We start from the raw sequence: 14378 nt of genomic DNA, 5'->3' as shown, positions 1-14378 counted from the left end.
TCACTCTGTTGCCCAGGCTGGAGTGCAGTGGTGTGACCTGGGCTCACTGCAACCTCTGCTTCCGGGGTTCAAGTGATTCTCCTGCCTCAGCTTCCGGAGTAGCTGGGATTACAGGCACCTGCCACCATGCCCAGCTAATTTTTGTATTTTTAGTAGAGACGGGGTTTCACCATGCGCCCAGGCTGGTCTCGAACTCCTAACCTCAGGTGATCCACCCGCCTCAGCCTCCCAAAGTGCTGGGATTATAGGCATGAGCCACTACACCCGGCCTATTCTTTTTATATAATCAAATAGCACACTCTTTGCCTTTATGGTCTCTATATTTGTCTTATGCTTAAGCATAAATTGGCCAACCAGATTTCAAACTAATTTTTGCTGAGTTTCTTCCTTTCTTCATTTATTTATTTACATATTTATTTTAGATTTTATTAATTCATCCACCTAGAATTTATCTCAGTGTGTGCCATGACATGGGAATGTAATTTTATGGTTTCAAAAAATTAAACAAATATTCTCAAACCACTGATTTAAAATGTTACCTTTATTTGTATTCATACATGCACAAATAAAAGCACATACATACAGGGCTTTCTCATACTTTGTCTATATTTGTGCCATCACTTGGTTTTAATTACTATGATTTTAGGATGCACTAAAATGCATCTGATGGTGTAAGTCACTTCTTGGTCATCTTTTCCAAAATTTTCATGATTGTTCTTATGCAACAATGAATAGTGCGTCATCTTGGGTCAGTTACCACCAGACACCACTATCATCTCAAGGCCTGAAGGTGCAAAAAGGGCTGTGTAGAGAAGCCATCCTGACAATAAAGGGTTTATTCAATCCACAGTGATCTTTGAAGGAGGCAGGGTTGTGTGATCTCAGAGACCAAATCACATGCCCCTTTACCAACTAAGATGGATTCTAAAGTCAAAGAAACCAAGTTACCTACAGGTAGAGGGTTCAGGGCCTGGATAGGATGGCAAATTTCTAAATTCCTATGGCCAAACTTCCTAAAAACAGAAGTTTACAACACACAGGAGAGGGCTGCCTTTTTGGTAAACTAAAACAGTTTTCCTTTTCACCATCTGAGATAACATTCTCATGGGAAGGGAGGTAATTGATGCTAAAGAGACCTGATTGGATTACTGTTAGCTTGTGTGAATCCAGGTGGACTAGGAAAATCCTGGAAGAACATCACTATGAGAGACCTTTTTCCCTTCCCGCCTTCCCTCCTTTTTTTCTTCTTTTCTTCTTTCTTTAGCATTACCTTGCAGGTTTTCTCTCTTCTTTATTTTTTAATTTATTCCCTTCATATCCACTTTCCTTCTTTTCCCCAAAGGCAATAATTGTCATTTGTTTTTGTATCTTTTTCAAGTGTTTATATGTGTCTCTAGGAAATGTGTATTTATTTATAGGCATGTATTGTTAATTTACACAAATTCTATTGTGAGATGTAAACTTCATTCTCTTTCTTGCTTTTGTTTCACTCCATGAAAGGTTTTTAAAATTTGTCCGTATTATTGTGAGTACACATCTCCACATCATTCATTGATTCTAACCTGTATGGATTTCTATGGATGCAGTCACAACATTTATGTATCCTTTCCTCCAGTGAAGGACAACTAGATTACTTTCAGCTTCTCAACATCACAAACAATGCTTCAAGTGGAAACAAATGAGGATGTTTCCATTTATGGTTCTGTATAGAGTAGAATCCACTGGTCATAAGAGATACCTTTATTTAATTTGGTTAGGTATTGCCGGTTCGATACATATAGCTAAATTATTCTGTAATTCGACCAGCAGTGGATTACAGAATAATTTAGTCAGTGTGTATCAAACTGCAGTGTTTGAGTATACCTATATTTTTTTCCTCCCACCAACACTTAGCAGTATCAGCTACTGTTTTATCTATGTGACAGGTCTTCAGGGATATGTTATTGTTATTTTAATTTGCATTCGTCTAATTACTAGTGATTTTGAATATCTCTTCATAAGTTTATTGGTCCTTTGGGTTTGCTCTTCTATGAATTGCCATTACATATATCCCTGGATCATTTTCCTATCGGGGTTCATATCCACTTCTTTATTCATATGAGGCTCATGTATATTCTAGATATTAGTCTCAATGGTGTTCAACACTGAATACAAATCTTTAATGTGACGTAATCAAATACAGCAATTTTCCACCTCATGATTCTGAAGTATTGGACTTTTCCACAGTTACAGTACTGAGATAGTCTACCCTATTCTTTTCTATTAGCTTTATGGTTTTCACATTTATATAATTAATCCATCTGGAGTCCCTCTCCATACCTCATGTTCTATGTTTCCTTATATAGTAAGACATTTTTCCCAACACTATCTGCAATCTATCCCTTTTCCAGTAATAACTTGGGCTCCTACTATTGTATATTAATGTTCCACATATATATGACCCTGCTTCTGAACTCTCCAGACTTCCATTGGTCTACTTTCCTTTGCAACAGATTCTATAACCATAGCTTGATTACCTAATAATAATTGATTTTTAAAAAGTCTCATCTCTTTGTGCTTCTTTTTCAAGTAGACTTTCCTTCTATTTACTTTTCCATATGAATTTTAAAATCTTTGTGCTTCTTTTTCAAGTAGACTTTCCTTCTATTTACTTTTCCATATGAATTTTAAAATAAGTTTAATGAATTTCTACTATGAAGTTTATTCAAGAAATTATATACATTTTACATTTCTTTCTTTTCTTTTCTTTTCTTTTTTTTTCAAGACAGGATCTGTCACTTTGTCACCCAGGCTGGAGTGTAGTGGTGTGAACTCAGCTCACTGCAACCTGAGGCTCCCAGGCTCAAGCAATTCTCCCACCTCAGCCTGCCAAGGAGCTGGGACTACAGGCGCATGCCACCAAGGCTGGCTAAATTTTGTATTTTTTTGTAAAGATGAGGTCTCACTGTGTTGCCCAAGCTGGTCTCAAACTCTTGAGCTCAAACCATCCTCCCACCTCGGACTCCCTGAGTGCGGGATTACAGACATGAGCCAACATGCTCAGCCTAGATTTTGCATTTCTAAAGTAACTAAGGCTTCATTTATATTGCATTCTAAGGATCAATAATGTATATAAACATTTTTACTTTTTGCAATATTTGTTTTGTGTCTGACCTTGTTATTGAATTCTGTTTTTGATAGTTTTTCAGTTGATTTCCTTGGATTTCCCACATAGAGAATTCATATCTTATGAAAATCTCTTCTTTTATAATACTTATTCATTTGAATTTTTTTCTTGACATGTTGCATTGGCTAGAGCTTCCTGAAAAATAGTGAATAATAGCAATGGCAGTAGACATCCTTGTCTTGTTTCTTATTTACCAGGGATGCTTCAGAAATTTTTCCATTAAGTATGATAGACATTCTCTACCATATTAAATAAATAATCTTCCATTATTAATTTACCAAAAAATAGCATAATAAATACAATTTCAATGCTCTCAAATGTATTTTTGTCATTTATGTATCGAGGTACAGTCTTTTTCATCTCATTAATCTAATTGCTATTCTAATAAATTTCCTATTATTGAGCACAACTTCCATTTCTGGAATAAATATAACTTAATCATGGGCTAACATACTTTATTATACAAATAATTTCAATTCACAATATGTATTTTAATTAGAATTTTCTAAAATTTTGATACTAATCTTAATATTTTATTGGGATGAAATAAATATCAAAAATGAATTAAAAAGCTACATCTTGAAATTGTGAAAAACTTTGTTCATAAAACCATTTGCACTTGGCATATTTTTGCAAGTATTTATTTGACAACTTTCAAAATTGTAGTCTATTGAGACTTTCCATTTATTTAATCAATTTGTTACTTTATTTTACTAAATAATTATGCACTTAATCCAGATTTTAAAGTCGGGATTGCACATAATAGCCTGGATTTTGTTTTGTGAAATCTTCCCGTGTCTTTGATGGCTCATCTTTTCCTTCTCTTCTTCTAGAATTATGTACTTGTTTTCCTGTTTTCTTGATTTGAAAAGCTGCAGAGAGTTTTCTTTATAATCATTGTCTGCTTTTCAACAACTAGCGCTTGTGTTTATTTTCCAAATCTACAATTTTTGGTGTTTATCAGTTTCTGCTTTTATTTTATTACTTTCTTTCTAATTTCCTTATGTTTGTTTGATTGTTTTTCACCTTCATGAGTTAAAGGTTTAGATCCAATATTTTCATTCATTCTTATTTAATAATGAATGAATTTAAATAAGTAAGATGCCTGTGATTGCAGCTCTAACTAGATAGATCCCATATATTTTGATATATGCTACTCACACAATATCTATTTTCTAATCATTGAAAATGCAGCTTTGTTTCTTGCTTTAACCCCACAATTATTTAGAAAAATTGTGGTGGTTCGTTAATTCCCAAAGTGCTGGAGCAAGGGAGTAGCTTAATACATTTATAATTCACTCCTTGCACTGTGGTCAGACAATGAGCCCTGTGCACTTTTTGCTACTTTGCATATGTTTAAGGAGTTTTTGGTCTAATATACTTTGAAATGTTTAAAAATATTCATTGCCCATCTGAATAAAAGATATTACCTATGCTTAAGAAAACAGAACATTAGTTATATTTGCTAAATCATCTGTTTTTAAGCCATTTAAATCCTTTACATCCTTATTTGTTTTTTGCCTGTTAATTTTTCAAGTACAGTGAGATATTTCTGTTGTCTATAATGATGACATATAATGATGATTTTTCAATATGAAATTACTCTCTATTCCATTTAAGGCTCTTTTGCATTAAAAACTACTTTAATAATAGCATTTCTATCCTTGTTTCTATTTGTTTTCATTTACTTTAAATGTTTTTGCCAATTCTGTTTTTAATTTTCTGAGTTACTTAGGGTGCAGGGGAGATCACTCTTACAGATAGCATAGATTTGGTTTTACTTTTTGGTTCTATACTTTTAAAATTTTGTAGGTTTTTATAAACAGGGTTACTAAAATTATATTTACTGTCATAATTAACATGGCTGGTCTGAATTATCTCACAGTCACATTTTATACCTTTTATGATTCCTTTGCTCTTTGTTTTCTGGTATTTTTTAATTTCAGTTTTTTTCTTTAGATTTATTTAAAACATTATTTTATAAAATGAGACTATATGTACTTAAGTCATAAACTTGTGAGGTTTTAATTACCTATTTGTAAAAAGCATATTGAACAGTACCTGATGCATTAAATATGCCCAGGAAGTGTTTAATTTCTTATTATCATTCATCATCATCAATATCATCATTATTCTGGTATTTAGAGTTATCAAAGAAAATTCAGAGACCTGCCTGACTTTTATGGATTTCTAAGTATCTAACAGGATAACTCTGGAAATCATTTTGAGTTTTGAAATTCCTAAGTTTCCCAATAATATGCCTTGTTGTTTTTCTCTTCTAATTAATTTTGCTAAACACATGTTAAGGTCTCTAATTCCACTGATTTCCTTCTTTAGTCTCAAAAACTCACCTCCTTTTTAGCCCTAATCATTGCTTCTTTTTCTTTTGTTTCCTTCTTCTTCAAGAATATGAAATATTGGCAGGGCATGGTGGCTTACACCTGTAATCCCAGCACTGTGGGAGGCTGAGGTGTGAGGATCACTTGAGCCCAGAAGTTCAAGGCCAGGCTGAGCAACATAGCAAGACCCTGTCTCTGCAAAACTAAAAATATTAGCTGGACCTGGTGGTGCATGCCTGTGCCTGTGGTCTCAGCTACTTGGGAGGTTGAGGTGGAAAGATTGCTTGGGCCAGGGAGGTGGAAGCTGCACTGAGCCGTGATTGCACCACTGTACCCCAGCCTGGAAGACTGTAAGAGACTGTGTTTCAAAAAATAAAAAATAAAATACCTGTATGTTGGATTTCTTTACTTTACTTTCTAAATCCACTATTTTTTTCCTTTTTTCTAAGTTTTGTAAAATCACTTTAATTAACTGCCACATCTGACTTGATTTTCTTCAGTGTTGGCTCTGCCTGCTTCTAGTACACATTTCCATTTGTCTATTACAGTACTATTTTATTATTTTCTTGTCTTGTTATTTATGCACATAAGACAGTTTCTATTGTCTCTATCTCTTGCCTGTCATCTTATCTTTCATTTCCTCTTTCCTTATAGTTCATGGTTTCTAGAATTTTATGGGATGCATGAAGTAGATTTTATACATTTACTTCTGCTTCATTTCAAAAAAAAAAATTGTCTTTAAAAAAGTTCCTCTGCTCTTAAGTACTATCTTTTACTTATTCTTCTATGAAAGAAAAGCTTTTTTGTTACCCTTTACTATTTATCTTTGAGTGACAATTTGACTCTCCTAACCTCTTATTTGCCTAAGAGCAGAAGTGTGGATTGCTCTCCCAATATCCATTTTATCTTCTTGGTCAGAAACCTTTGTCCAAACCCTGTGCTAGAGTGTGGATGGAAGCACTACATATTAAGATCCAACAGCCAGAGGAATTGTGAGAAAGTGTTTGTCTGAGCCCTGGGAAGTCCATACCACAGTCTCCAAGCAGATGTGTAGCAGAACTGCCATGCTTTGTTATATCCAGCTTTCTGTTTGTTCCATTCTCCATGCTATTTACCTTGTGTAGATGTCCAGGCCTTCTTGCTGGTGTTGCCTTCCACGTCAGGGAAAATAGTCACTGGTATTCAGCTAGAAACCTTGATACTATACAGTGTGCCATACTGTATCATCTGTGCTGTGCCCACTTGCATAAACCTCATGACCTCCCAATGCAGCCACATCTAAATATATAAGCCTTTTTAAAGAAAAAGAGATTCTGAGGAAAATGCTTCCATCTGTTTCATGGTCCACTAACTACATTTAGTAGGTGTTAGTTAGGTTCTACCAGGTACTTCACTCTTGTCTGGAACATTTTCCTGCTTTGTTATAGAGGAGAGCTGTATATCAACCCACAATGACTCGTTTTAGTTTTATCCCATCTATGTTATCGCTAGTTCACTCAGAGTACCTGACAGGAAAATGGCAAATACTCTTTAGTCTCCAGTATTGATGTAGATTGTCCTTTTAAAAAAATTTTTATTGCATTTTATTTTTTGGTCATTTCAACATTATTTCAACAGGCTTCTCAAGTGGAACTGTGAGGGCAGCTAGAGAAGAAAGTTTAATACAGTGGTCAAGTTGCTGTAGAGCCTCAGAGTACAGAGAAGCAAATATATACTGTTTATATTGCAAAAGTCTGAAACTTCTTGACAACAATCTAAGAATTTTGCTATTAACAGAATTGATGCCCATGAAATCTACACTTACATTCACACACATCACCTTGTTAGGATATGAAAAGTGGCACCATCTTAACAGGATATTCAGAAAACTTCAACATAAATCTCACAGAAGGGCATGGCAAATCACATCACCTGGCATTAGAGTTTACTTTGTAATCATGACAAACAAGCCTGGGAACTGGGCTGTGTTCAGAGGGCTCGTGGGAAGGTATTTGAGGATACTGCAGCCTTTTGCACAGAATTAGAAAATGGCTAAGATTGCCAGATGGGAGTCAATACTGGCTCTGCTCTGTCAGTCAGTAAAGATACCGACAGTGAGGCTTTTTGCCACTGTGTGGCGGCCACCACGCACTTCTCAAGATTATAATGATTACACAGATGGCATCCACAGAAGCTACATGCTGAATGTGCTGCATATATCGTTTGGATAGAAATCTTCCACCAACTCTGAAAGGGGCATTAGAAGCCTCTCATAAGGAACTAGACTTTGCCACAAGAAGCTGAAAGCATTTATACCACAAGAACAGTCTAACTATAGGAATTGGTCAAGAGAGACTCTGAGATATTCACCATGGGTTCCATCTTAAACCACTCACTTTAAACATTATTTTGGCTCTAAGGAAATATTTCTAATTGAGTACATAATCCCAAAAGAGGTTCTTAAGACAATTACAAACAGACTCTTTGAAGGAAGCATAAATGCTTTTGGCTATATCGACCAAAAAAAAGGAGGGGAGAGATGACATATTGAAGACTTTAAAAATTTAACATCCCTTCCCAAAATGCCTAATCCACACCTAGGAAGTAATTTTCTTACCTGACAGAAGCTGGCCTAGCCATTCTGGACCAGTATAACAGCTGTCCAAAATGCTGAATTGTTGGAGCTCAACAATTCTCTGGCCTCATCCTCTGTAAAAGATTTTAGAATTGTGAAGGGAACAAGCTAAGTGATATATGGTAATCTTATAAATACATCCATAACTCTAAAATGTCTCCAAGTCTGAATATCTCAAATGGCCTAGCTCCCATTAGTCAATTGCCTTAGCACCTCAAATGTATTACAGCCTCACAATTCTTTCAGCACCATCTATTATTTTACTTATCATTGACATGAAATTACCTTTGCAGAATTCAACACATGAACATTTTAGTTTATTGTCAGGTGGAATGTGTTTGCTGGATGTAGCATTAAACATGATGTCTACTTTAAACTTTCTCAGAATTTGTTGTATTCAGCAAGTTGAACAAATGGTGAATATGTGGAGAACTGACTTATTCTATTTGGGTGCTCAAAAAATCAAGATAATCCAGGCTCAAAGTCTTCGCTGAACTGGGGCAGAGGAGCAATTCCCTTGAATGCTGCCAGGAAACTGACTTCCATAGACACACACTACTCCCAAGGTAAGGACAAATATAAGGCTCCTTCTTTGCCAAGAATGCAAATAAAGGGCTTATCCCTGTTACATTTCCCATGAGTTGTTGATGTCCTGACAGTTGTCTGTTGACACTTCCAGAAAGTAAAGGAGGGGGACCACACTCTCCTTTCCTTTCTTGTGTTAATAGACACCTTTAATACTCTTCAGAACATTATCTCATTTAATTCTCACAGCAATTCAGTGAAGTAGATTCTATTATTAATGCTATTTCATAGGTGAAAAGTTTAGCTATGTAGAGATTAAATAACTTGTCCAAGGTTACATAGCTTATAAATGGTAAAGCCTGGGATTTAAACTGAAGCCTTTGGGCCAGAGGTCACATTCTTAATTCCTCTGCTCTGCTGCCAGTTGATGCAGGTGTCCTACCACTCAAGGAACCCTTGAGGCACAAAGCGGTAGATACTAAGAGCCAGTAACAAGCGTGCGCTTCCATTTCTCACTTACTCAGGCACGAGCTATGTGTTCATATATTGCTTCTCTCTATCTCATCCATCTGCCCCTCCTAAGACCTGGTCCTGGCTTTCTTCTAAGTCTTCCCTGGTGTCACTGCCAGGCATAAGTCAAGACCTCTTCTCCAGATACTTAGGTCAATGGAGAAAGATAGCTGTTCCTGTCTGGCTCCAAACCTTTTTGACTTTAGGAGATCATATGTTAGTGGTTTGCTTCATGTATGTAACTGGAAACCTCCTTGGTTCAGCCAAATATTTTTCTTAACTCTGAAGCCCCACCTGTTATTCAGTCTCCTTAAACTGAATTCCAATATAATCCACTTTTCCTGAAAGGGCTCTCTCTCTTTCCCACACCCCACCCTGTTGTCTTCACTCTCACCACCTAATCTGGTTTCTTTTCTATTTTGTCTCTCCTATCCGTTCTCCTAATCCTTTTCAAATTGCTGTTTTCTAAGGCCCTTAACCCAGGCTCAACTCCTCCTGGCTCCTTTAAGACTCCTTTTCCCTTCCTTCTGTAAACACACAGGTTTACTGAAAAATTTTCTTTCCTTTCTAACTGCTTCAGCAACCTCCTGACAACTGACCAGGTAGAGCATTCCATTGTCTCTACTCTCGCCCCAGCAGGAGAGATCACATCTCTCTTTCAGGGCTTCCTGTCACTTAATAAATATCCCTGAAATATCTCTGGGCATGTTTAAAGGCAGCCATCATCTGGCTCTGGTAAAGTCCATCAGCAAACATTCTTAGAAATATTAGAATCATTTCTATTTGATAACATTGACTTCACTTTTCCAGAACTTTTAATCCATACTCACCATTTACATATGGATGCTACTCCATTTGTTCATTTGTTCCTGAGCAAGTCTATGGAGCAATTATCTCATAAAATTGAACTTTCATACAAATATTCTAGTGTTACAATGCATCATAAACAATACATTTTATAGCCAAGGTTTGATGGATAAGGCAAATAAACATATCCTGGTTTTCGAAAGTTTGCTTATTTGTTGTTAACAAAGTATGGTCTAATCATAGCTACAGACACAGAGGACAGGACACATTCCCAGCAGCAGGAAATAGATAGGAGAAAGTCCAGGCAGATGGCAGATTTGCATCAGGGGAGAGTCAGCAGTGAGCAACAGGTGTGCTGGCAGAGAAGACAAATACAGCATCAGGAGCCAGGTTGGCAGCAGACAGAGTCAATATCAGGGAAATCTGACAACAGGTAAAGGAAGCCAACCACGGCACTAAAGTTCAGGTCTATAAAATAACTCAGGTGGCAAAACAGGATCACGGTAGCGGAGGATACAGGATTCTAGGCAGCAGAACCATGGATTTTTTTCTAATTATTGGAATTGGGATTCAAGATAGAGTTTTGTTCACAACTCTAGGGTAGAAAGTGAAAGGTGGTAGCTAGGGTAGAAAGTCAGAAAGATAGCAAAGGTAGAAAGACTAACCAGAGCCTGAGCCACTGACTCATTGCCTTCCACTCTAATTCTACCCATCAGTAGATTTAGAATAAAATTAAATTTCCAGGCTGGGTGCAGTGGCTCAGCCTCTAATCCCAGCACTTTGGGAGAATCGCTTGAGCTCAGGAGTTCGAGACCAGCCTGAGCAACATGACCAAACCTCATCTCTATTAAAAATCTATGTATATACAAAAATTAGCCAGGCATGGTGGCACACATCTGTAGTCCCAGCTACTCAAGAGGCTGAGGTGGGAAAGATCACTTAAGCCCAAGAACTCAAGGCTGCAGTGAACCATGATCACTGCACTCTAGCCTGGATGACAGAGTGAGACTGTGTCTCAAAAAAAAAAAAAAAAAGAAAAGAAAAGAAAAGAAAAAAATTCCAGATGAGAGCCAAGCAGCCCAGCTCTATAATTCAAGGCAAAAAAGCCCATCAGATGGTTACCAGGTGAACCACAGGTGGTCAAAATGTGATGAAAGGTGCAGGGTGCAATGGTTTATACCTGTAATCCCAGCACTTTAGGAGGCCGAGGCGGGAGGATCACTTGAGGTGAGGAGTTCAAGACCAGCCTGGCCAACATGGCGAAACCCTGTCTCTACTAAAAATACAAAAAATTAGCCAGGCATGGTAGTACATGCCTGTAGTCCCAGCCATTCGGGAAGCTGAGGCAGGAGAATCATTTGATCCCAGGAGGTGGAGGTTACGGTAAGCTGAGATCATGCCATTGCACTCCACCCTGGGCCACAAGAGCAAAACTCTGTCTCAAAAAAAAAGGTGATGAAGGGTGTAGGATCAGCAGCTTGGGCAACTTCTGGGACTACTGGGTTGTCTCCTTATCCTTTGTAAGAGTTTGTCTGACACAGATTCCAGCCTCGCAATGGAGACCTGCCTGCCCATAGGCTGTGTCCCAGGTGCACCTGCTTCACGAACCCTTAAGTCCAAGGCATAACAACTTCTTTATAAGCCCTAGAAAGAAGCAAACTAAAACTAAAAATGTTAGAGCATCCTGGTGGCTAAAATTTGCCCTGAGAGGATCATCTCACATGCGTTTGACAGAAAAGGCAAATTAAGAATATGGAATATTTTAGACGTGCAGGGCAGAGAGAGCAACATGACTTCCAGAATGTCTTTTGGTCAGTGTGGGCACACAATAAATACTTGTACATTAATTGATCTTGCCATTATCTTTAGGTATCCAGAGAAGTAGAAACTTGCTTCCAACCATGTGCTTGACCACTCTCCTTCATCCAGTAGCCAAAATATGATTAATGCTCACCTCAGTATATTATCTGGTAATATTGAAGAGTTGGGTGATACTGTAAAGGAATAATTCCCTGAAAGCAGGGATACCTGCTCTAGAGATTTCCTGACTATAATGTCTACAACTCAAAACACAAAATATCTACTGTCTGGGAAGTTGTCCAGATTTTCAATGCTGGCAAGTTTCTGAGTTACCCAGAAAAACACTTTTGTTTAAATACAAAGAATGGTGTGTATAGGTGTGTACCATCTATTTTAATGTGAGTTGTTTCAGAATTTAAATACATTTTTAATGACTATTGTATGTATGCTTCTCAATGAAACCGCTTTTGCCAAATAAATCGTGTCCTAATAGAGCATGGCAGAAATTTGTCCTTTTTGCTGTCATGAGTAGTTTTGGAGGCCCTCATTTTCACAGCTACAGAGCAAATACTGATACCACTCTGCCATTCATGCATACACAGGGTGACCAATAAATGCCTGAAATGCTTCGACTTTGACTGTCCAAGCAGGAGGTAGAAAGAAGTAATCAATTTCATTTAGAGTTGTGAGTATCATTTTGGCATCAAAATGACAAATGATCCTTCTCCATGTGTGAAGCATGCTGGAGTTAGTGGGCTATGTACCAGGGCTATAAAAACTTGGAAATGTCAACGGCATTTCCAAGCATCTGCTCTCTCTAGCCCCACATTTCTGGGCAACTGCAAAAATTCTTCAGGATGATGCATTCAAGCCCCAGTTCTCCAGCAGAATCTGTCAGGAGAAATTTTAAATTTACATCAAAGAAATTAGGTGAATCATCCTACTCTCCCCTGTTACTGCTCCATGGGGGTCTCTGGGATGAAATGAAATTGTGGTTACAATTCCAAATGGGTTATAAACCCAATACAACTCTCCTTAGAGACTCACAACTTATACTTCCCCATTTCCTGATACAGTATTGCATCTCTAAAGCTACGCTATACACACTCCATATAGCAGTGAGCCTCAGGGAAAAAGCAAAAATAGGGAAGAGAATTCTGACGATGGATGGTTGATAGTTTAGTGGACCTTATTAAACACAAACACACACGCACATGTGCATGCACACACTCACACACACACAATCTTCAGCCCTGCACCACTGATCACTGTTTCCTGGATAACTCTGTTTCATTATGTGCTGATATAATGGCATGCTAGCAAATAGCTAAATAACAGTTCTCCACCCCTGACAGGGAATTTACTCCCTGTGAAGGCTCCTTTATTTTTGTGACTACTGAGCTTTAAATGGGGCTTTCCCTTCAAAGCTTTCAAAGAGGATATTTTTTTTTTTGCAGTGACACCCTGAATTGAACTTGACTTTTTAACCAAGTTTTTCACCAGATACTTACGTTAGCCAGAGAATTTCCAGGTGGAGACAGACTCATCTTATTTTGGTAAGACCTGCTCTTGCCTCATCCCAGAAACAATGGTGAGAACCCCAAAATGGCAAACTCTGGCCAACTTTATCATGCTCTAATTCAGCTTCCAGGAAATTACCAGGATATGCATAGCCTTGGTCTAGGTATTTTTAAAGAACAGGCAATAACCAAGAAATAAACACATTGACTAAGTGCACACGTCACTGAGATGATTGCTAATTTAGAAATACACTTCTAGCAACTCATTTTCTCCTACTGTTTCCAAGCATAGTACCAGCAAGAAATTAATTGCCTAGGAGAAGAGGGGAAAATGTAAGTAAAACAAAATCAGATAAACTTCTCTTAAAAATAATAGCACATATGGATTTTTAAGAACATTTTAAGGTTGCCCAGTTAACAGAGTAGTCAGGCTGTACTTCAGCAGTGTGAGACCAAAGTCAATACACCAAACACGCATTTCCCAGTCTGTGGCAGTGGCTCCTCTCTGGCAGTTTCTGTGATATATGCACATTTCTACTCATCATGAAGTTTTTGATTAATGTTCGGTTCATCTTTCTTCTTTCTCACTAATAGACCAAAATATTTCTCATCAAGGAATAAATGATCAGACTACAGATACAAGTGGCTTTTGAGAAGTCCATTTATAATGCAGCACTTCCAGCAAGAAATCCTTGATTTAAAAAAAGAAGAAAAACTAAAATTGATGTATTTAGTCTTTTACAATTCTCTCCCACTTCTCCTCTTGGAGGGAGTTTATTGAGTGGTAAAGTGGACAGGAAAAAGAGGGACAGAAAGCAAAGTAGCATTTACTGAGAACTTACAATGTGTCAGGCCCCACACTGAGCACTGAATTGTGTGTTATCTCATTTAATTCCCATACCACTCTTTCATAGCCAGCATCATTATCCCCATTTTACTCACGAGTAAACTGAGTTTTGCTGATGTAATCCAGGGTCATGCAGCCAGCAGGTGATAAGAACCAGTTTTCAAACCATGATACATCTGACTATAAAATCCATGCCATCAACACCCCCATAGTATTGAGTGTCCACACACTGAACACAGAGACAAAACAT

General features: G+C 37.5%; 1 long non-coding RNA gene across 3 annotated transcripts in view; it reads left to right on the top strand.

The window, feature by feature from the left end:
• The window catches only part of LOC134756913 (uncharacterized), a 48503-nt gene that overhangs the window by 18542 nt on the left and 15583 nt on the right, over positions 1–14378 (top strand). For all 3 annotated transcript variants that reach the window (XR_010130368.1, XR_010130367.1, XR_010130366.1), the window contains exons 2-3: positions 8505–8685; positions 13219–13317. This is a non-coding gene — a long non-coding RNA (uncharacterized lncRNA). The remainder of the gene's footprint in view (positions 1–8504; positions 8686–13218; positions 13318–14378) is intronic.

This window comes from Gorilla gorilla, chromosome 1 (genome assembly GCF_029281585.2).
Source record: "Gorilla gorilla gorilla isolate KB3781 chromosome 1, NHGRI_mGorGor1-v2.1_pri, whole genome shotgun sequence".
Taxonomy (NCBI): domain Eukaryota; kingdom Metazoa; phylum Chordata; class Mammalia; order Primates; family Hominidae; genus Gorilla; species Gorilla gorilla.
The sequence above is the reverse complement of the archived record's forward strand: the minus strand, read 5'-3'. Positions and strand labels throughout refer to the sequence as shown.